Below are 24,654 nucleotides of genomic sequence, written 5' to 3'. Positions count from 1 at the left end.
TTTACTTTATTGATTGGGGGGGGACACACACTGGGCCTGTCTTAGGTTGTGGCAGTTGTACTCACGTGCTTACCCGTCATAGCCACCCACTACCAGGATCCTAGGTAAGGTAGTGGAGCTGTCTTAGGTTGCTACGGGTACACCACCATCTTACCCTTCATTGGCCTACAGGTGGTCAAGGGCAATGTTTATCCACACCCTGGGATTTTTAGTGGGCTGTAATGGAGAATAGCACACATTTTGGAGAGCTACTTGCAGATTCTTCGTCTATTCCACTGGCACCACAGGATGTAGAAAATGATTTCCAGGCAGAAGAGGATTGTACCTAGGAGTGATATTGCTTCCCCCAAGGATTTTGTCAGTCCCCAGGCCTTTGAAAGCCAGGGGAGGGCCTGATCAGGATTATATACTGAAGCACGGATGTTGTTAATGGTTAGAATTTGATTAGCCAATTGTGCAGTAAAATTGAGAAAGGTTTGGTTCCACGGGCTGCACAGGTAGGCATTAAGGGTATGAACTTGAAAGGAATAGTTGAAAAGGATGGCAGGTGTAACACACGTGAAGGCATAGGTAGAAATAGAAGGAACATGAGCAGTTAAAGTCAATAAGTCAATTTCTTCCTGTATTAAGGAAACTTGTGGATTCAACTGCAGTAGTCCGACTGCGAGATGGTTGTTGATGGAATTTTGTGTGAGAAAGGTGCTGGAGACTCTGGAGTAGTCCGACTGTGAGATGGTTGTTGATGGAATTTAGTGTGAGAAAGGTGCTGGAGACTCTGGAGTAGTCCAACTGTGAGATGGTTGTTGATGGAATTTAGTGTGAGAAAGGTGCTGGAGACTCTGGAGTAGTCCGACTGGAGATGGTTGCTGGTATCTGCATTGAGTACGAAGTTGGATAGATCTAGGCCGCCGACCACCATGGCCGCAGCTGCCAGCATTGAGAAGACGGAGATCAAGGTGCCAACAACCAATGCCGGACCTGCTTGTTGATTTCGGATGATTACCTGAGAAGCAGACTCAGATACATTGACAGGCATAATAACGACCTTAGGGAAACACATGACAACAAAGGAATTGCTGAGGTTTCTGGACCAACAAGAGGAAAAGTGACAGCTACAATTGAGGGAGGATTGATTGTTGAACGATAGATTGAAAGACACTATAGGAGGGAGTCCAGTGGTGGAATTGGTAGACAAGAATGACGGGAGAATACCCCCCTTTCTGGAAACTGGCAGAAGGAAAGGGGGATTATTAACTATTGTCCAATGAATCGTGTTGCAAAGGAGGGGGGGTGCTTGCAGTTGGAGGTGGAAGAGTAGTAGCAGGTGGAGGATCATTTTCAGAAGGTTTGGAGAGCGCCTCTTCGTTGGGCAGATCGGAGGGCGGACTATGAAGTAAGCAAGTCAGCTGAAGAGGGATCCAACAAGGCTGAGGTTGACCTGGAGGAAAGATACAAAGGGATCCAGGCGCCTCAGCGAGGACCGGAGCCGGTGGTTGCCATTTAAGGGAGTGGGGCTCTTTCCAAACAACTGAGGGGATAGAATGACTGGTCTGTGTTTGCCAATGGACCTTCGCTCTTGTTAATTTAGTTTGGGTGTCCAAGGAGGCAAAATTAATAGTAAACAGAGCCTAGAGCCTCCCCGGTGGCGCAGAGGTTGAGCGCTGGGTTGCGAAGCTGCCCGCGGCCTCTGCGGTGCCGGTTCGATCCCCGGCTGTTCCCCGGCCACCAGAGGAGGGTCCCACATGGCGCGCAGACCTCTCCTGCTGCCCACTGCTCCCCTCAGCAGTGTACTTCTGTCCTTCTGCCTGTTCTGCTCCCTGCTCTAGCTCGGTGAATTCTCTCACCCTCCCGTGCTTCTGACTGTACCCAGTGCATGTATAAACAAAACAAACAAACAAATAAAATAAATAAATAAAGCATGCCTCTATTAAAAAAAATAGTAAACAGAGCCTTGGACAGGCGAATGCGAGGGTCTGGTGGGGTGGAATTAGATTGTTTTTGTATTTGATTTTTTAAGTGTTGATGGGCACGTTCTATGAGAGCTTGTCCCTGAGGATTATAAGGAATACCTGTAATGTGAGTGATATGATGGTCAGAGCAAAAGGAGGCAAAGGATCGGCTAGCATAAGCTGGACCATTGTCGGTTTTGATAACACGAGGCCGTCCCATGTACGCAAGGGCCTGCCACAAATGTGAGATAACATCCTTGGTTGCCTCCCCTGAATGAGGGGATGCAAAGAGGAGGTGTGAGTGAGTATCAATGGAGACATGGACAAAGGATTGGCATCCAAAATGAGGAATGTGAGTGACATCCATTTGCCAAATGTGATTAGGAATAAGACCTCGTGGGTTAGCACCCTGGTAAGATGGCGGCGTAGGACGGAAAGGTGCGCATTCCGGGCAGGACAGGACAATTTCTTGAGCCTGAAGCCGGGAGAGTCCAAATTTAATAGCCAGGGAGGAGGCATTGGTATGAAGATTTGCATGTTCTTGTTGAGCTCCATGAATAGCTGGAAGGCAGAGTGTGGGCTCGGGGGGAGTTCTAGTAAGGAGGTCTGCCATTGTGTTACCAAGAGATAATGGTCCAGGGAGAGGTAAGTGGCCTCGAATATGTGCAATAAAGAATGGGTGGGAACGGGACTGAATAACAGTTTGTAGATTTTTTAAAATGGTCACCGCCGAGCTGGAGGCCGAGACATAGGGGGCCGTCTCCAGTAGTGGGATGGTCCGGGCCAGGTATTGACTATCCATATATAAATTAATGGGAGTGTCATGGAAAATTTGGAAAGCCACCATAATGGCTGTAGCCTCAACGATTTGGGCAGAGGTACTTGGGACCGCAAAGGAGTATTGGCCCCTAGAAGAAACCACTGCGGCTGTGCCGTTGGAAGACCCGTCGGTGAAGACGGTGAGTGCCTTTGGGATTGGATTGGTGCGGGTGACCTTAGGGAAGCAAAAGGGATGATGGAGAAAGGTGACCAAGGGGGATCGTGGGTAGTGTGAGATGAATTCCCCCGGGAATTGAGTAGCGCAGAGAATCCAATCTGTATCAGAAGAACAAAGGTCTTGTATTTGTGGCTTTGTGTATGGCACAGAAATGATTGAAGGCAAACGACCATAAATGGTCATTGATTCAAAAAGAGAGGCCTGGATCAGTTGAATTACCAAAGTGTGGTAGGGGGACACAACCCATTTAGGAGAGACTGATAAATGGGACCATCGGAGTAGACCCTCCTGCTAAAACAGTCCAGTGGGAGTGAGGGAGCTTACAAAGACGAGAAAGGTAAAGGGTTTGGAGGGGTCAATACGGCAAAGAATGGTGGACTGTAAACAAGAGTTAACCTGTTGAATGGTTGATCGGGCCTCAGGGGTAAGTTGGCGAGGTGCTGTGGGAGTGGGGTCACCCTGTAAACAATCAAACAACGGTTTGAGTGTGCCCGTGGGAATTCCCAAAGTTGGTTGAAGCCAGGCCAAGTCTCCACAGAACTGTTGGAGCTGACGGAGTGTATGAATGTCCTGAGTGATCAACTGTCCTTTAAGGGGCCGGAAGGTCTCCAGAGTGAGAGAGAAACCCAAGAATTTGTTTTTTTTTTTTTAATAATAAATTTTATTTTTATATTCCCCATACAATTGCAGCCCCCCCCCATTCTGACCCCAATCCCTCCCCTCCCACCCCCGCCCCCCTAAAAGTGTCTCTGGTTCGTAGTTTTTTGTTGATTTTGATTTTCACTTTCTTATAGTTATTTGTTTTCCTGGTCCCTTATTTAAGTTTTCTAGATTCCTGCTATGAGTGAGACCATCCGGTATTTTTCTTTTTCTTTTTGGCTTATTTCGCTGAGCATGATCCCTTCCAGTGCCATCCATGTTGCTGCAAATTGCATGTGTTTATCTTTTTTGAATGCTGAGTAATATTCCATGGTATATATGTACCACATCTTCTTGATCCAGTCATCTATTTTTGGGCATTTGGGTTGTTTCCAAAGCTTAGCTATTGTAAACAGTGCTGCTATAAACATAGGGGTGAAGGTGTTCTTTGGAATTGATGTTTCTGTGTCCTTTGGGTAAATACCTAGGAGTGGAATTGCTGAATCATATGGAAGCTCTATGTTTAGTAGGTCCAGAAATCTCCACACAGCTCTCCACAGTGGTTGGACCAGTTTGCACTCCCACCAACAGTGCAGAAGTGTTCCTTTTTCTCCACACCCTCGCCAACATTTGTTGTTGCTAGTTTTTTTAATATGTGCCATTCTCACTGGTGTCAGATGGTAGCTCATGGTAGTTTTGATTTGCATTTCCCTGATGACAAGTGATGTTGAACATTTTTTCATATGCCTGTTGGCCATTTGCATTTCCTCTTCAGAGAAGTTTCTTTTTAGCTCTTCTGCCCATTTTTTGACTGGATTATTTTCTTTGTTGTTGTTGAGTCTCATCAGCTCTTTGCAGATTTTTGTGATCAGTCCTTTATCATTAGTGTTGGGTGCAAAAATGTTCTCCCAGTTGGTGGGGTTTCTCTTTGTTTTTGTTATTGTCTCTTTTGCTGTGCAGAAGCTCTTTAATTTGATGTAGTCCCAGCTGTTTATCTTTGCCTTCACTATCACTGCTTTGGGTGATGTGTCTGTAAAGATGTCCTTGATGTGCAAATCACGTAGTGTTTCGCCTATATTTCCTTCTATATATTTTATGGAGAAACCCAAGAATTTGAAAGGAGGCTGTAATTGAATTTTTTCTGGGGCTATTATGAGATTAGCCTGTCGGAGGAGATGGAAGATTTTATGAAGGGCCTCTTGAAGTAATGCCTCTGTGGGGGCGGCCAACAAAATGTTGTCCATATAGTGGACAAGAAAAAGTTGTGGAAAATTTTGTTGCAGTGGTGTCAAGACCATAGCAACAAAGACCTGGCACATGACTGGGCTCTTAGTCATTCCTTGAGGAAGACACACCCACTGGTAACGGTCGGCTGGACTGATATTATTGACAGATGGAAGGGTGAAAGCAAATCGAGGGGAATCCTCAGGATGAAGAGGAATGGAGAAAAAACAATCCTTAATGTCAATGACAGCCATGGGGAAGTCCTTGGGGATTACTGAGGGGTCGGGAAGGCCTCGCTGAACCGGGCCAAAAGGGACCAAGATTTTGTTAACTTCCTGGAGATCATGTAACAGTCGCCAGCTGCCAGAGGATTTTTTGATGACAAAAATAGGGAAGTTCCATGGGGAGGTGGAGGGAACAAGGTGTCCGGCCGTTAGTTGATTCTTAACAAGAGTATGAGCCGCCTGTAGTTTTTCTTTAGATAGGGGCCACTGAGGGATCCACACCGGGTCATGTTTTTTCCAGGTGATTTTAAGAGGAGCCGGAGTAGAAGGCGGAAGTTCAGTGGCCCCTCCTAAAAAGGGGGAGTAAATCCCAGCCCAGACTTGTCTTTTCCCTGATGGATTTGGGAGGATGGTATGGAAACAGGCAAGGGATCACCCTGAAGGTTTTTTCCCAGCCCTTTGCCAGGTGAATAACCACTTTTGACCATGGAACGAGTCGCTGGGGAGTTTGTGGTAATGATTATATCCATAGCAGACATAACATCCCTTCCCCACAGATTCATGGGAATATGAGGGAGGACATAGGGCTTAAAATACCCATTGTGACCTTCCTCTGAAGTCCAGTGTAAATGATGAGAACTGCGGGATGGATGGGAGGCTGATCCCACCCTCTGAATGGAAGTATTAGTTTGAGTGAGTTTCCATGCGGATGGCCAATGATTTTGAGCAATGATGGAAACATCAGCCCCAGTATCCAAAAGACCCATGAAGTGTTTGCCCTCTACAAGAAGGGAGATCATTGGTCGACTGTCTAATTGGAGAGAAAGGTTGACACAAACCGGAGGAGAGTTTTTAGCTAGGCTTTTCAAAGGTTGAGACTGACAGGTCTTGATGTGAGAATGAAAAGGAAAAGGGATTAATTGAGCCACGGATTTTCCGGAGGAGATAGAGACCACTCCCTGTGTGTCCATGGCTAAAATTTGAATTTCTCCTGAGAAAGAAGGTTCAATGATGCCTGGAATGAAGGACAATCCCCTAATAGCGGAGTGCTTGCATCCTAAAACGAGGGCAAAATGGTCAGGAGGCATGGAGCCATGAATTCCCATGGAAATAGGTTGGACTCCCATAGCAGGTGTTAAAAGGGAAGGGGATTTTACTGGGAGGTCGAATCCTGGGCTGGAGGGCCCAGCTCATTGGAGCTGGCTGAAGAGGGAAAGAGGCTGTGAGGAAGGTGGGTTTGGCTCCCCATGTAATTCTGAGGAAGGTGATAAGAAGCTGGAGGTGGAACTTGATTGTATGGCCCCTGAGAGAGGGGGGCCTGGGGCCTTGGAGTCCCCCTCGAGTTTGACTGACAAAAAGGAGTTATCGGTGAGCCAGTTACATCAAATTTTGAACGGCATTCATTAGCCCAATGGAGGCCCTTTTTGCAACGAGGACAAGGACCGGGAGGTCGCGGACATGTAAGGGCACCCCCCTGTGGCCAGGAAGTGGAACTATTAGGACGGGAGGGGCATTCATTGCGGAAATGGCCCGTTTGACCACACCCAAAACAGGTACCGCCTCGTGTGGGGTGCTGGGCTGACGGCTGCAGAGCCGCCGCCATGATGGTGCCTGTAACGGTAGCCCCGTCAATATCCTTACACAAGCGTATGTACCCAGAAATATCCTGTTTATCCTTCCATGGGCGAATGGCCTCCTGGCACCATTTGTTAGCATTTTCAAATGCCAATTGTTTGACTAGTATAGAGGTAGGCTCCCCCTCACCCATAATTCGAGAGGCTGCTGTTAGAAGGCGAGCTACAAAGTCAGCAAATGGCTCTGAGGGGCCCTGGAGGATTTTTGTAAGGGATTGGTGAGGCTGTCCCCTGGATCCCAGTGCCTTCCAAGCTGATTTTGCTGCCAAGGCCACTTGAGCAAAAACAGCAGGATTATATAAACATTGTTGCTGATTAGTACTATAATTGGGACCCTCCCCGGTTAACATTTCTTTAGTTTGTTGGGGAAAACCTCTTTGAAGATTGGTTTAAGCATACTGGTCACAGAGTTCTGTAAACTGACCCTTCCACAAAAGATAATCCCCCGGGCTCAAAACCGCATGGAGGGCCTCCCCGGTGGCGCAGCGGTTGAGCGCTGGGTTGCGAAGCTGCCCGCAGCCTCTACAGCGCCGGTTCGATCCCCGGCTGCTCCCTGGCCACCGGAGGAGGGTCCCACATGGCGCGCAGACCTCTCCTGCTGCCCGCTGCTCCCCTCAGCAGTGTACTTCGGTCCTTCTGCCTGCTCTGCTCCCCTCTCTGGCTCTGGTGAATCCTCTCACCCTCCCGCGCTTCTGACTACCCAGTGCTTGTATGTATGTATGAATCAATCAATCAATCAATAAATCTTTAAAAAACAAACAAAAAACAAACAAAAAAAAACCGCATGGAAAGTGTCCTTCCAGTCATTGGGTGTCATAATAAAGGTTTCAAAGGTGTCTAACATTTGGTGAACAAAAGGGCTCTGAAGTCCATAGTCTCTGATAGATTCTTTTAAGAGCTTGAGGTCTTGGAAAGGCAGTGCCGAATGTTGCCGGACCTGCTGTCCCTGATCATTTTGAACAACCGAGACCGGGCAGGCCAGAAGAGATTCCCGAGAATTTTCAGAGTTGGAGGTTACAAATCTCGAAAGAACAGAAGTTAGGGACTGCATAAGCTCAGGAAAGTCTGGGTCAGAGCCATGGGAGTTGAGTGGAGGGGCAGAGGGGAGAGTGGGCAGGGAGGGATGCCGCCGATTTTTGGTTGATGGGGGTGGTCTATCATAGGGAGGTGGATAGTCTGTATTGTCCTCCACATGCCCCTCATCTGAAGAGGAATCTCCCCCCGGATTTGAGGATTGTGAAGGGGGGGTTTCCATGGCTGAGCTTGCCGTGGCCGAGTATGTGGCGGGCGTTTCGCTTTCGGACTGAGCTGCGGAGTGCAATACCTCAGCCACTAGTTCATAAGCGGCTGCTCCCCCGTCACTAAGGGCATCATGGACTAGCTGCCACACAGAAATAATACGGGGGGGAATAGTTTGGGGTCCGTAAAGGTCCCTGTAAAGAAGGAAGTCCGCTTTGACCTTTTCCCAGTTTCTTACTGAGACGGTGTCCTGCTGAAAGAACCATTTGCTGGTATTTGCGAGGACTGAGACTAGATTATGAAGGGTCTGAACCTTAATGGGAGTTCCATAATGTTTAAGCAGAAGTTGTAGGGCTCTAACGAGTTGGCCCTTGGACATGGTATTGCCCATGATGCCGATCACTTACCTAATCCTTACCTTTTGATTGATCGGTCCCTCAGAGGATCCCTCGTACTCGTGTCCCACGTTCGGGCGCCACTTGACGGTCCTGCCTGCAGGCCGATGTGGTTCAGGAACATGGTGGAGGGGCTGGGGATGAAAAGACACGTGCACTCTCTTGGCTGGAAGCAGGAACTCTCTTTATTCGAGGGGAGGGGCTGTATATATCTCGGAAAGACTGTGCATGCGCTTTACGTGGCTTTGCAACATCCGGTTACTGTTGCATCAGCCTCAGCTGACTCATCCTTGGGCGGAAGCGACCACCACCCCAGGTCCCCCTGCTGGTGTAAGCCTGGTACTGACAACTCAGCAATCAAAAAAGATAAACACGTGCAGTTTGCAGCAACATAGATGGAGCTAGAAGGTATCATGCTCAGCGAAATAAGTCAGAAAGAAAAAGAAAAATGCTGGATGGTCTCACTCATAGCAGGAATTTAGAAAACCTAAATAAGGGACCAGGAAAAAGACTAATACAAAGTAAAAATCAAAATCAACAAGCAACTATAAACCAAAGGCACACTATGGGGGGTTTGGGAGGGAAGGGGAGAGGAAGGACTAGGGTCAAAATAAGGGGGGGGTGCAATTGCATGGGGAATATAACCAAAATGAAAATGCATACATTGTGCAAAAATGAAAAATGATGTAAGAATTATACAATTAACATTAAGATAATTCCCAAAGGTTTTGCATAGTTCAATGGATTTAAATTGGTTAACTCTACTATCATTGAGTTTATAATATCTTCCCCTCCCACTGCAGACAAGCGTTTAACAAATGTAGTTTGTATTACTTGTTGTAGGTGTTGTATTAGTTCAGAAGCATTTCCATTTCCCTGTAAATGTAGCTTGATATGCTCCCAAGTAACATTAGTACGATTATACACAAGTGGAGTCACACAAATTGAAGTATAATTCCAATCACAAGGCAAAGACAACCGCGTTTGCACAATTTCCAGTTGATCTCCGAGCCATTTTACTGCCTGTTGCAAATTTGCAATCTCACTTAAAAATTCCTTATTCAGCTGCATTTGAATGTTCCAGAGTTTACTGGAATTTTCATGTCAATTTTGCATAAAATGAGTAGTCTGTATAGCCTGATGTAAAGCAAGATCAGTCGCAGCAGCAGTGGTTAAAATCCTAACAAATCCAACTATCAGAGTAACAATTGTGCCCAGGAACCACTTGGTTCTATGTAATAATTTTTGCAAGACTTGATGTACTGCATATATTGCAGATTTTTGTTGCCATTCTCTACGCATCTTAGTTGGTAACCAGATAGCATTTCTGGTGTGTAAAATATAAATACTTTGGCTTGTTTGATCAACATGTATACTGGAATTTAAACACATAAATAATTTCTCTTTTAGCTGTAACACATTATTGACATCTGTCCCCATACCAAGGAAGAAAACCTAAGGAGGTTTGGCACAGGTTTGAACATATCTAGTCCTCTCTTTAGTGAAGGTAAAGCTATATATTTGATTGTGAGTATGTTTGCCTGCACACCCTTGTACTGTCCTTCCATGCACAGGTTTTAATGCCAATGGTATTTTCCAGATTAAAGGCTGGCCTATGGTACCTTCCAGCAGAGGATGGGGTGCAACTATCCTGATCCCTTGAAGTGTATTGGCAGGTCGGTGCTGGTACTAATGACCTTCCACTCCAGCTCCGAGGTCATCCCATGCCTCCCCTTTGGGGCTCCCATCAAAGACTCTACCATAGGAAGTATTAAATAACAGAGATGCCTCAGAACCTATACACTCTTTCCAGTGAATCCAGGACTTTCCTACATTATTGACCGACTGCTTGCACCTGGGTAGGCCAGAAAAGGAATAATTTAGCTTTTGAGAATAATTAAAGGTATATCCTGACAATAAATATAATTTTATATGACTTTTGTTAATAGTAGTGCTATTTGGATTTGCTGCCAATGGTATCCCTGGTAATTCAATTTAACACATTTTTTACCATGTCCCATACAAATTGGCAGTTCCCCGTATCCAATTGTTAAGTTTATTTTTCTGCCTTCTTCTTCTGGGTGTGCTGGGATCTTGGGGTCCCAAGGTCCAGGGAGCAACTCAGTATCATTAATAAAAAGAAGTGGGGATTTATCCTTCCAGCTCACCATCTGCAACAGCGGAGGATTAGGAACATAGGTCCCATAAAAAGATTCTGCACCAATTACCTCCATAATGGCCATCATGGCTTGAGGTTTCCCTGAACTGGCCACCAGACTCTCAGCTTGCTGTGCCAGCTTCTTCAGCTGTCCCCATGTCAGAGGATCTGCTTTCTTGGTGTTTGAAGTGGGGTTGGTACTGCTTTCAGGTTCAGGTTGCCATTCTCACTGGTGTAAGATGGTATCTCATGGTAGTTTGATTTGCATTTCCCTAATTACAAGTGATGTTGAACATTTTTTCATATGCCTGTTGGCCATTTGCATTTCTTCTTCAGAGAAGTTTCTTTTTAGCTCTTCTGCCCGTTTTTTGACTGGATTATTTTCTTTGTTGTTGTTGAGTCTCATCAGCTCTTTGCAGATTTTTGTGATCAGTCCTTTATCATTAGTGTTGGGTGCAAAAATGTTCTCCCAGTTGGTGGGGTTTCTCTTTGTTTTTGTTATTGTCTCTTTTGCTGTGCAGAAGCTCTTTAATCTGATGTACTCCCAGCTGTTTCTTTGCCTTCACTATCACTGCTTTGGGTGATGTGTTTGTAAAGATGTCTTTGATGTGCAAATCATGTAGTGTTTCGCCTATATTTCCTTCTATATATTTTATGGTTTCAGGTCTTATGTCTAGTTCTTTAATCCATTTTGAGTTGATTTTTGTGAGAATGGCACATATTAAAAAAACTAGCAACAACAAATGTTGGCGAGGGTGTGGAGAAAAAGGAACTCTTCTGCACTGTTGGTGGGAGTGCAAACTGGTCCAACCACTATGGAGAGCTGTGTGGAGATTTCTGGACCTACTAAACATAGAGCTTCCATAGGATCCAGCAATTCCACTCCGAGGTATTTACCCAAAGGACACAGAAACATCAATTCCAAAGAACACCTGCACCCCTATGTTTATAGCAGCACTGTTTACAATAGCTAAGCTTTGGAAACAGCCCAAATGCCCAAAAATAGATGACTGGATCAAGAAGATGTGGTACATTTATACACAAATCTGTGGGTTTATTTCTGGATTTTCTATTCGATTCCAATTGTCTGTATGTCTGTTCTTGTTCCAATACCATGCATTGTGTATGGTGTGAGGTAGTGGTCAAGCTTCATTCTTTTGCATGTAGCAACCCAGTTTTCCCAGCACCATTTATTGAACAAACTTTCTTTGCTCCAATGCATAGTCTTTGCTCCTTTGTCAAAGACTAGTTGACCATAAATCTCTGCAGCACCAGTTCCATCCCCAGCCGCCTGGCTAGGGTCCCACATGGTGCGCAGACCTCTCCTGCCACCTGCTGCTCCCCTCAGCAGTGTGTTTCGTCAGTCTGCCTGTTCTGTTCCCCGCTCTGGCTCTGGTGAATTCTCTCACCCTCCCACACTTCTGACTGTACCCAGTGCTTGTATAAATAAATAAATCTAAAAAAAAAAGTAAAAAAAAAAAGTAATCTACTTTCAGACAAATTTACCTATTTTTGCATAAAATCAGAAGGCAGAATAACCAAACAAAATTTTAGCTGAATTCGTTTGAATACTCCATATAGGATCAGAGTGAACGCTTGACATCTGGTCCATGTAGTCTTCAGGAACAAAGTAGTTCTCGCCATACTCCACCTGTGCTTCCTCTTCTTGAGGGTACCAGGGCATTTTCTTTTTCTGGGTCATCCAGTCCTGTCAATGGAGGTAATTTCCTCACCTTCCTTGGTGGTCTCTGGAACCCTACAAACAAAGCAGCAGGTTCTCCTCTTCTTGGTTCAGTTTTATGTCAACTTCTAGAAGAATTCCACTCAAAAACACATAGTGAAACTCATTTACAATTTACTAATTTAAGCAGATACAATCCCTATGGACGTTATACAAAAATAGACTCTGCCATGAGTGGTAAAAATTGCTATTACTCCTTTTCATACCGTGTGGTATCAAGGGAAGAGAAAATGTAAATACAAGTTAGCTCAGCTAGAAAAAAAAGGGCAACATTACTGCAGATCCTGGTCAGTCAAAAACAAGAAAACTTTTGAATCAGAACAAAATGTAAAAAAAAAAAATTACCAGTATTATGTCAAACAAAACAGTGAAAAACAGGTGTATCTCCATCAGTCTATGCAGTCCTTTGTAGGAAATTTTTACTGTCAAAAGTTTCATCAATTGGAATCTGTTGAGGCCTTTTCTCCTTATTTTCTGCAAAAACAATTTCTGCAGAAGTCAAACCATTGAAACACACAACATTGCAAGGCAACAATCACCATTGACAATTTACATACATATCAGGTACTAAAAGATTTTATTTTAGAAAATCAATGTTAACATTTTTGTATATGCCAAAGTTTTATCATTTTTCACAAGTGACAATGTTTCCATTCTAGTGTAACTTCACCAGATAAACCAAATAGGACAAATTTATCTAACGCCTCTTCCAGGAGGAAAGGGAGAAAGATGGTGAAGTGTCTCAGGGGCTTAACTGAGGTTCTACAGAAATTTCTTCTCCCCCTTTTCTTTTGATTTACTAACTGACAGACTATCAAATTTTTACTTCTATTTAGAGTTTTGTAAAGCTTTGCCATAAAAATCAGAAGATAGCAGCAACAACCATATTTAATCTCTATGAAAGCTCCGACCCTAAGTATAATGTTGACAGTGAAACCATAACCTTTAATTTTTTTCTTTTTATTTTTTTCCCCAAAACTGTAATTTTTGACACTTAAAAGACATTATGTACCTAACATCATTAACCCAGACAAGAGATAAGATTATACACAATATGACTTGTAGCGGCAGGATGAGCACAGTGCAGGATATCTACAATTGGAGCAGAGCAGGTAAAGGAGGAGTCCTTGAGCCCTCGGTGGCTTTCTCAGGCTTTTATTGAGCTTTTACAGGTAGTGCAGCAACGGGGTACATGGCAGGCAGGGGTGGGGGTGGGGGCAGAAGGCCGGCAGGCCTCCAACCGCCCCTCCCACCCCGCAAGTCTTCACTCTGCCTTCTCTCTCTCTTTTCTGGCTTTCTTTCTCCCTTTCTCTCTCCTGCCTCTTTCCTGCTTCTGCTTCTCTCGGTGACTATCTCAATACTCCTCCCATGGCCCACAGAAGTAAATAAGTCAGCTTACAACAATGTAACAACTGCAGGTGCCCCATGAGGCAGGGCAATCCTAATCGTGGGAGGGCAGAAAGCCTGAAAACCATTTACCCTACATGACCTTATAAGTACATGTTTTAAAACAACCTATTAGAATACAAGTTAATTACTATTAACCAAAAATTATTTCAGATCATGTTCTCAAAATACTAAGGTAACTAAAAATTTTGTTTAAAAAATCATTTGAGTACACAAAATTTTTTTCTAAAGTTTCTTTCTCATAGTTTCAACACCTTCCTTTGCTTTCTTACTTTTAACACTTTCTTTTGCTTTCTTAAAATTCCTCTTTCAGACTTTCAACATTTGCTTTAACACTTTTTACTTTACTTTTAGGACTATTAAAATACCTATTTTTAATACCTGTTTTTCTTTGCCAACACACATCTCACTTTACATCTATTTAGGATTATCCTATCTTTTGTTTTTAGTAATACATTGTTTCTTTTTAGACACACCTCATTTTACTTTTAGTTAGAATCATTACATTTTTTGTTTGCAGTAAGATTATAATACTGTTATACTATCATTTCTTTGGACTAGATGACTTAAACGTAAACACACTAGGTAATATGACATTAAAATTTTAGCTTTCTTACAAAAAAGTAAGCCTGAAAATTTAGTTGTAGCTTTAGTTTCTGTTGGGACTGGAATTCTATTTTGCAGGATTGTTAATGAAACAATGGTGCATACCAAGGTTATTCGAGGCTGGCTAATAAACAAGCATTAGGTAGATTAATAAAAACAAGAAAAATCAGAAAGACATATTAATACTGTGTATATTTTCCATATACATGTGACTCAGTAGGAAAGACCAAAGTACCTTTTATACCAGATTACTTTTGAAATAAACACATTGAAACAGAGCAAAGTGTTAATACTCAACATTGTAACTTTAAGTCATGCATGCTTTGAATTATATCATTAGATTTGAACTAGTTCTTGTTTATTAAAAATCTTGGATTGCAATATCAAAATTTTTCTATTAGAATTTATACAGGCACTGCTTATAATTAGTGCTCTGGAAATGAAAAAACAAAAACAAAGGCAGATACAGAGATCTCTTGATATTCATTTAAAATTTTGTCCATGTGTACTAATTTTAAGAGATAGTTATTTCATCAATATTTGTGAAGACACTGAGAAACCTAGTATTGATTTAATTTTAGTTCTTTAACAACTCCTTTAGATCAGCCATATCCTAAATTGGTATTTTAAAGAGTGACTCATTGGCTTTAAAGAAGTTGTGCACAGAGAATTTATATTACTTTTTTAAGACCAGAAAAATTTTCTTTTAAATTGTAAAAGAGGCTTCATAAAACATCTCAAACAACTTAGTTTTTGAGATGCCTTAGATTTTAGTTTAAGTTTGATACTCTCATTTACCAAGTTTTTTCAATACACTTTTATATTAAGAAGGTTTTTAATGAGATAGAAGCTAAAATCTTTATATAGACTAAGTGTCTAATATGAATCATTATTAAAGAACTAGGGCTCGAGACCACAATGGTTGAAGTAGTTTTTACTAACTTTTTTAGATAAGAAAATATTTTTGAGTTTGTATTAAGAAATGATCCTTTGGCTTTAAGTTGTTACTGTTTTATCTCACTGAGAGCAAGCATATTCTTTTTATTTATTTATTTATTTTTTACATCGTTCATTTTTATTTATTTATTTATTTATTTATTTAAAGATTTATTTCTTTTTATACAAGGCAGGGGAGGGTGAGAGTATTCACCAGAGACAGAGCAGGGGACAGAACAGGCAGACCACAGAAATACACTGCTGAGGGGAGTAACTTAGCGGGTGAGACAGGAGAGTTCTGCTGCACCATGTGGAATTCTCGCCTGCCAGCCGGGATTGAACCCACACTGCAGAGGATGCGGACAGCTTCACAGTGCGTTGCTCAACCCGCTGCGCCATCGGGGAGGCCTTCGTTGTTCATTTTTAAACAATATTTGCTTCTCCTCACCCCCTCAGTTGTAGTCCCCATGGAATTTCCTTCCCCAATGCACCCGTGCACCATCACCTCAGTCCCCTGTGCTCCTCCCTCAGTCCCTCTCATCCCTTTCCCTCTTCTTTCTCTGCAGTATGTCTCTGATTTATAATTATCTGTTTTTGCTTTGTTGCATTTTGTACTGTTTTTTTTTACACTGATGTCTTATTTGGTTTCCCTATATTCCTGCTATAAGTGAAACCATACTATATTTTTCTTTTTCTTTCTGGCTTATTTCACTGAGCATAATTCCTTCTAGACCCATTCATGTTGCTGCAAATGGCATGAGATGATCTTTTTTGATTGCTGAATAATATTCCATTGTGTATATATATATACCACATCTTCTTGATCCAGTCATCTATTTTTTGGGCATTTGGGTTGTTTCAGGTTTTACCTATTATAAATACTGCTGCAATAAATGTAGGTGTACATGTACAGGTGTTGTTTTGAATCAATGTTTTTGTGCCCTTTGGGTAGATCCCTAGGAGTAGAATTGCTGGGTCATATGATAACTCCATTTTTAGTAGACTGAGAAACCTACAGACAGCTTTCCATAGTTGTTGGACCAGTTTGCACTCCCACCAGCAATGTAGGAGATTTCCTTTTTCACCACATCCTCGCCAATATTTGTTGTTGCTGGTTTTTTTTTTTTTACATGCCATTCTTACTGGTGTAAGGTGGTATCTTAGTGTGGTTTTGATTTGCATTTCCCTGATGATAAGGGATGCTGATCATTTTTTCATATGCCTGTTGGCCATTTGCTTTTCCTCTTCGTAGAAATGTCTTTTAAGTTCTTCTGCCCTTTTCTTTTCTTTTCTTTTCTTTTCTTTTCTTTTCTTTTCTTTTCTTTTCTTTTCTTTTCTTTTCTTTTCTTTTCTTTTCTTTTCTAAATTGTCACATCATTTTTCATTTTTGCACAATGTATGCATTTTCATTTTGGTTATATTCCCCGTACAATACCCACCCCCCTTATTTTGGCCCTAATCCCTCCTCTACTCCCCCCACCCCGTTAGTGTGTCTCTGGATGGAAGGGATCATGCTCAGCGAAATAAGCCAGAAAGAAAAAGAAAAATATCGGATGATTTCACTCATAGCAGGAATTTAGAAAACCTAAATAAGGGACCAGAAAAAAGACTAATTATAATAAAGAAAAAATAAAAATCAACAAGCAACCATAAAACAGAGACACTCTTCTGCCCATTTCTTGACTGGATTGTTTACTTTACTTTTGTTGAGTCGTGTGAGTTCTTTGTATATCTTTGTGATCAGTCCCTTATCAGTTGAATGGGGTGCAAAATTTTTTCCCCAATCATTGGGGTGTCTCTCTGTTTTGGTTAATGTCTCTTTTCTGTGCAGAAGCTTTTCAGTTTGATGTAATCCCAGGTGTTTACCTTTTCCTTGACTTTCTTTGCTTTGGGCAATGAGTCTTTAAAGATGATACTGAGATGTTTGCTATGTAGTGTTTTACCTGTATTTTCTTCTATATATTTCATGGTTTCAGGTCTGATATTCAGGTCTTTTATCCATTTTGAGTTGATTTTTGTGCATGGTGAGAGGTAGTGGTCCTGTTCCATTTTTTTGCATGTGGTGGTCCAGTTTTTCCAGAACCAATTATTGAAGAAGATGTCCATGTTCCATTGCATATTCTTTTTTTTTAAAGATTTATTTATACAAGAACTGGGGTACAGGCCAGAGGCACAGGAGGGTGAGAGAATTCACCAGAAACACAGTGGGGAGCAGAACAAGCAGATAGACCAAAGAGAGTGCTGAGGGTAGCAGTGGGAGAGACAGGAGGGGTCTGCTGCTCCATGTGGGTTTTTCCCTGGTGGGCCAGGAACCAAACCTGCACTGCAGAGGCTATGGACAGCGTGGTGCTCAACCCACTGCATCACTGGGAAAGCCCCCATTGCATATTCTTTACTCCTTTATAAAAGTTTAGTTGTCCATATAAGTGTGGTTTTATTTCTGGGCTCTCTATTTGGTACATTGGTCTATGTGTCTGTTTTTGTTTCAATACCAGTTTTAATTATAATGGCTTTATAGTATAGCTTGACGTTTGGAAGTGTGACACCTCCTTTCTCCTTTGTTTTCATCAGTAGGGCTTTGGCTATTCCTGTTTTTTTGTGGTTTCGTATGAATTTCATCAATATTTGTTCTATTTCTTTGAAGAATGACATTGACATTTTTATTGGGATAGTGTCGAATCTGTATATTGCTTTTGGTAGGATGGCCATTTTGATAATGTTAATTCTTCCAATCCATGAACAGGGGATGTCTTTCCATTTCTTTGTGTCTTCTTCTATTTCTTTTAACAGTGTTTTATAATTTTCTTTGTATATATCCTTCACCTCTTTTGTTAGGTTTATTCCCAAGTATTTTATTTTTTTGTTTCAATTATAAAAAAGATGTTTTTCTTGATTTCTTCTTCTTCAGATTGATTGTTTGTGTATAGGAAGTCTACTGACTTTTGTGTGCTGATTTTGTATCCTGCTACTTTACTAAACTGGTTGATTATTTTGAGTAGTTTTTCTGGGAGGTTTTAGGGTTTTCATTGTATATTATCATATTGTCTGCAAATAGTGATACTTTTACTTTTTCTTTCCCTATTTAGATTCCTTGTTTGTCTTCCTCTTGTCTTATTGCTCTGGCTAGGACCTCCAGTATTATATTGAAGAGCAGTGGTGAGAGAGGACACCCTTGTGTTGTTCCAGATCTTAAAGGAAAGACCTTCAGCTTTTCACCATTGAGAATAAAATTGGCTGTGGCTTTGTTGTATATGGCTTTTATTGTGTTAAGGTATGTTCCTTCTATCCCGAGAATATAAAGGGCCTTCATCATAAATGGATGTTGGACTTTGTTGAACGCTTTCTCAGCATTTATTGATATGATCATAAGGTGTTTATTTTTCTTTTTGTTGGTGTGTTGATTACACTTATCGATTTTCATATGTTGAACCATCCTTGTGGCCCTGCAATGAATCCCACTTGATCGTGGGGTACTATCCCTTTGATGCATTGTTGGATTCTGTTGGCAAAGATTTTGTTGAGGATTTTTGCATCGTGTTCATTAGTGAGATTGGCCTGTAATTTTCTTTTTTTGTGCTATTTTTGTGTGTTTTGGTATTAATGTAATGTTGGCTTTGTATAATGTATTTGGCAGTATTCCTTCTTTTTCAATTTTTTGAAAGAGTTTGTGTAGGATAGGCACTAATTCACTGCTGAAGGTTTGGTAGAATTCATTTGTGAATCTGCCTGGGCCTGGGCTTTTGTTTTTGGGGAGTGCTTTGATTGCTACTTCAATTTTGCTGCTTGTAATTTGTCTGTTTAGGTGCTCTATTTCTTCTTTATCCAGCTTTGGATGATTATTTCATTCTAGGTATTTGTCCATCTCTTCTAGACTGTTGAATTTATTTGCATATAAGTGTTCATAGTACTCGCTGATTATTCTTTTGATTTCTACTGAGTCTGTTGTGATTTCTCCTCTTTCATTTATATGTGTTTTATAATGTGTTATATGTGTTTTTATATGTGTTTTCTCCCATTTCATCTTTGTGAGTCTGGCTAGAGGTTTGTTTATTTTGTTTATTTTTTTGAAGAACCAACTTTTGGTTTCATTGATCTTTTGGATTTTTTTTTATTTCCATTTCATTTATTTCTGCTTTGATTTTTATTATTTCCTTTCTTCTACTGGCTTTAGGGTTTTTTTGTTGTTCTTTTTCTAGCTCTTTGAGATATGAGATTAGGTTGTTTCTTTGAGTTCTTTCTTGTTTCTTTTTTTTTTTAGATTAAAAAGAATTTTTAATTTTTATTTTTATACAAGAACCAGGGTACAGGCCAGATGTGCAAGAGGGTAATAGGATTTACCAGAGACAGAGTGGGGAACAGAACAGGCAGACAGATGAAATACACTGCTGAGGGGAGCTGTGGGTGTGACTGGAGAGGTCTGCTGCACCATGTGGGACCCTCGCCAGCCAGCTGGGATCAAACCTGCACTGCAGAGGCTGCAGACAGTTTCACAGTGCGGCGCTCAACAGCCTGCGCCACTGGGGAAGCCCTCTTTCTTGTTTCTTGATGTGAGTCTGTATTGCTATATATTTTCCTCTCATTACTGCTTTTGCTGCTTCCCATACATTCTCAAAAGTGTTGTTCTCCTTGTCGTTCAACTCAAAGTATTTTTTTTTGAAGATTTATTTTATTTATACAAAAGCTGGGGTATAGACTAGATGCGCAGGAGGGTGAGAGGATTCTCCAGAGACAGAACAGGGAACAGAACAGGCAGACTGATGAAATATATTGCTGAGGGTAGCAGCGGGCGAGACAGGAGAAGTCTGCTCACCATGTGGGTTTGCTCCAAGGCTGTGGGGATTGAACCGGTGCTGCAGAGTCTGCAGACAGCTTTACAGCACTGTGCCCAATGGCCTGCGCCACCAGGGAGGCCTTCAAAGTATTTTTTAATTTCTTCTTTGATCTCCTCATTAGTCCAGTGGTCTTCCAGTAGTGTGAATTTCAGTCTCCATGAGGTGGGAGTGTTCCTTGTTTTCTTTTGATGATTTATTTCTAGTTTGATGCCTTTATGATCAGACAAGATAGTTGGAATGATTTTTGATCTTCATGTATCTGTTGATGTTTGCCTTGTGGCCCAGTATATGATCAATTCTGGCAAATGATCCGTGTGTGCTTGAGAAAAAATATGTCCTTGGATTTTTTTGGGTGCAGTGACCTGTAGATGTCTGTTAAGTCCATGAGTTCTATGTCTTTATTTAGGGCTCTAATGTCTTTATTTATTTTTTGTCTCATTGATCTGTCCATTGAAAGAATGAAGTGTTGAAGTGTCCCACTATATATGTATTTTCTTTATGTCCATTTTCAGAGCTGATAATAACTGTCTAATATATTTTGGTGCCCCTTCATTTGGTGAGTATATGTTATATCTTCCTGATTATTTTCCCCTTGATCATAATGTCTGTCTATGTCTCTTTTTACTTTTTTTTAATTTCAAGTCTATCATCTGATATAAGTATAGCTGTTTCTGCCTTCTTTTTGGACCATTTGCTTGTAGGATTGTTTTCCAAACTTTTACTTTCAGTCTGTGTTTATCTTTTGTGGTTAAATGTGTTTCCTGGAGACAGCAGAAGGTTGGACTTTTTTTTTTTTAATCCAACATGTTTCTCTGTGTCTTTTTATTGATGAGTTTAATTCATTTACATTTAGAGTTAATATTGATATCTTGGCATCTGCATTTTCCTTTTTGTTTGTCTTTTTGTGATTTTATTCCTTGATTTATTCTCTTCTTCTTGATCATTCCTCTGTTGGTTTTGGCTTTAGGACTTTTTGTAGAATTTTTTGGAGTGGGTGTTTAGTTGTAATGAATTTCTGGAATTTCTGTTTGGCTGAGAAGGTCCATATTTTTTCTTCATAGAGGAAGGGGAGCTTTGCAGGTTAAAATATTCTTGGTTGGCATTTGCTGTGTTGAAGTTTGATGAATATGTTACTCCATTCTCTTCTTGCCCGTAATATTTCTTTGGAGAAGTCTGAAGTTAACGAGATTGATTTTCCCCTGTAAGTTATCTGTTTCTTCCTCCTTTACAGTTTTGTTATTTTTTTCTGTTTCCTGGACTCTTGCAAGCTTTACTATTATGTGTCTTGTTGTAGTTTTCTTTTCATTGTGGTAATTGGGTGTTCTTCTCGCTTCTATGTCTATATTTGTCTCCTTTTTCATGCTAGAACAAGCATATTCTTAAGACAAAAAAGAGCATTGTTATCTGAGGACAGGAGAAGAGGTAGATTTTTATAGTCTGCCTGTTTTCAGACTTTTTTTAAAATTTATGTATTTATTTATTTATTTTATTTATTTATACAAGCACTGGCTACAGTCAGAAGCACGGGAGGGTGAGAGATTCACCAGAGCCAGAGCAGGGAGCAGAGCAGGCAGAAGGACCGAAGCACACTGCTGAGGGGAGCAGCGGGCGGCAGAGAAGTCTGCGTGCCATGTGGGACCCTCCTCTGGTTACCGGGGAGCAGCCAGGGATCAAACCGGCGCTGCAGAGGCTGCGGGCAGCTTCGCAACCCAGCACTCAACCGCTGCGCCACCAGGGAGGCCCTGTTTTCAGACTTTTATTAAAATCTGAGGTTTAGAATTTAGCTCAAAAAAGTTGTATTTTTTACTCTATATTTTTACCAGGTTTATTAGTTTTAACAAGAAATGCAACCTTTTACAGGCCCAATAAGCCAAGTTGTAAGTTTTTACTCTACCCATAAACATTTTGTAGGACACACAGGGAAATAGATTTTATTTTAACCTGTAGAACAGGCCAGAATAGTATTTTGAGGGGGACACAAGAAGAGTCCAGTCTCCTACATCAGGAAGGCAGTAAATACGTGCCAATGATCTCAACACTGGAGAAAAAGTTCAGGCAGCTACTCGCTGAGACCAGAGGAAGCTGCCACCTCAGCCCACCGCAGAGGGTTGATGCTGTTTTAATAAAAACCTTTTAGTCTCATATAGTCATATAACCATTTCCTATAACTTATACAATTGTGAATGAACTTTAAATACCATATTTTAGAATTACCTATTTTATTTTGCTTTAAGGAACAAATGGCAAAACTCTAATGTCAGAGATCCTGGCCTCCTCCCCAAATAATTAACAGGAAAAGCCTGAAGCATTTCTCCCCCCAATTGATTTTCGTGAAACATTTTTCTATGAATGGCTCAAAAATCTACTGGAGACAGTAATCTCACTTTTGGGTCTCAGCCACACCCAAACTGTGGTAGCACCTCAAGAGGGGGATTGAGATTATTAATCATGTTTTTAAGAGAAAATAGACAGGGCCTCCCCGGTGGCGCAGTGGTTGAGCACTGGGTTGCGAAGCTGCCCGCAGCCTCTGCGGCGCCGGTTCGATCCCCGGCTGCTCCCCGGCCACCGGAGGAGGGTCCGACATGGCACGCAGACCTCTCCTGCTGCCCGCTGCTCCCCTCAGCAGTGTACTTCGGTCCTTCTGCCTGCTCTGCTCCCCGCTCTGGCTCTGGTGAATTCTCTCACCCTCCCGCGCTTCTGACTGTACCCAGTGCTTGTATAAATAAATAAATAAATATAAAATCTTTAAAAAAAAAAAAAAAGAGAAAATAGACAGACTCAACTGAAAATTTCACAGACTCTGGGTCTGTGGACTTTTCACCAAGCTGATAAAGAAGGGAGAAAGAAGATAGAAAAGTTTGAAGTGAAAACATCACAGACTATGGGTCTGCAGGCCTTTATCCAGGTTGTTTTTTAACGTTTTCATTTTGTCCCATTGTTACCCGGAAAGTTCTGAAGACTTCCTCTACTCCCGGGAATGCTTACCTTTGGCTGTTCAATTGGTGGTGTTTCTTTTTCTTTCTTTTCTTTTTGGCGTTTCTTTTTTTTTCTTTTCCCCATGTGTTTCCTCCACTTAGGTGGGCGGATCCTATCTTCTTCCCTCAGGTATCTCTTCCGGCCCCACTTTCCAGAGTCCAGCTCCAGTGACCAGGGTTCAGAGAGGAATCCAATTGAACTGAGGAAATAATAAAGAAAAGACAGACACAAAATAGAGATAAAGAGAAGCGGGACCTAGTGGATGCAAGGCCTCTCATTCCTGCTCAAGCTTCCCAAGTGTCTGGTGCAACTTGTTTTTACTGATACAAGCAGCCCCCTTCCCTTGGGTTAGTTACTAGGCAATGAGGTATTCTCTTAGCATTTGGTCTGGTCCAGGCACACATTCACCACCAAGGTTTCACACTATCAGGTTGTTCTGTTTCTATTTCTAAACTAGTCTGTCCCCCAGACATAGTTTCCCAGACACAAGTAAGAACATCCCCATCTGTACAGTCACGACCTTGATGTCTTCCTTGTCTCAGCGCTGCATCCTTAGGGGTCCCCAACACACATGGGACAGTAGGACTCCTTTTTCCCCCTTTGGGTACCACACTTTAGAACACAGGGGCATATGAGACATGGGGTGCTTAAAAAACCTTCCCAAGAGGTCCCACTCTGGGGTTTGGACTCAAGCATCTGACCCAGCTCTCTTTATCACTGGAGAGAGCTGTAAGAGAAAGGAGAAGGAGGGGGAGTAGAAGTCTAGAACTCTGACTACTGAGTCTAGGGCTCTAAGCAATGTGAGTGTGGTTAGTATGACCCAGACATAGGTGTGTCTCAGGGAAAAGCAAGGTAATAGAGGACAAGCATGAACTCTGCTCTTCATTTCTTCTTATATTCTTTATTTCCCTTTAGCTGACATATTGTCTTTTTTTTTTTTTTGTGGTGCCAGACACTGTACTTAGTCCCTAAATCTACAACCACAATAAAGCTCACTCTATTATGATTATCATTGTACCCATTTTCACTGGAGGAAATTGTGATTGAAAGAATGGGTATTACCAAATCCAGGCAGCCATTGAGTGGGGATTGGAATGCAGACTTGGACATGTCTGATTCCAATCCATCCTCCAGCAGGGGTCTCTGTCCTTGCATAGTATTGGAATGGAAATGCAACCTGGAAGGGGGATTCATTTTTACATTTGCTGAGTAGAAAGACCCTGTAAAGTCATATAAATGTGAAAAGATTTTCACAGGGTTCAAGACTCATAGGATTTCATGACATACCCTAATAGCTAGACTGGTGTGCCTGTGAGTTAGATGCACTTCCTTCTCACCATAGAGGTTTTCATACCACAAAGCCTACTGCTGTGAGTGACTGTGCCTTTAGTGTACTGTAGGTAAGGCAAGGAGCTCATTTTGAAGGAACGGTTTCATGGGTGTAGCACTTGGACAAGCCACTTATCCAGGAGACAGTGACTCTACCTGTGGGTTTGTTAATTTTCATTCCTCATGTGTCATCACATTCTTGGTCAATGGCCCTGAGTGCTGTGGGGCTCAAACTTTGAGCTGTCTGACTCCAAAACCCATCCCCTTCAAGTATATCCTGAAACATGTACCTGAAATAGGAGTGATCCTGGAAGAGAAATGCTCAAAGCAGCTTTCTCCTGTTGCCAGAGAACAAAGAAACTGACAGG

General features: G+C 41.9%; 1 protein-coding gene across 1 annotated transcript in view; it reads left to right on the top strand.

Moving 5' to 3' along the window:
- The window catches only part of LOC119241066 (adhesion G protein-coupled receptor E2-like), a 91,557-nt gene that overhangs the window by 11,536 nt on the left and 55,367 nt on the right, over positions 1–24,654 (top strand). The gene's annotated exons all lie outside the window — the stretch shown is intronic.

The sequence above is a fragment of the Talpa occidentalis genome, unplaced genomic scaffold (assembly GCF_014898055.3).
Source record: "Talpa occidentalis isolate TD23 unplaced genomic scaffold, MPIMG_talOcc4v2.1 talOcc4.12, whole genome shotgun sequence".
Lineage (NCBI taxonomy): Eukaryota > Metazoa > Chordata > Mammalia > Eulipotyphla > Talpidae > Talpa > Talpa occidentalis.
Note: the sequence above shows the minus strand (reverse complement) of the source record. Positions and strands in the feature narration are given on the sequence as shown.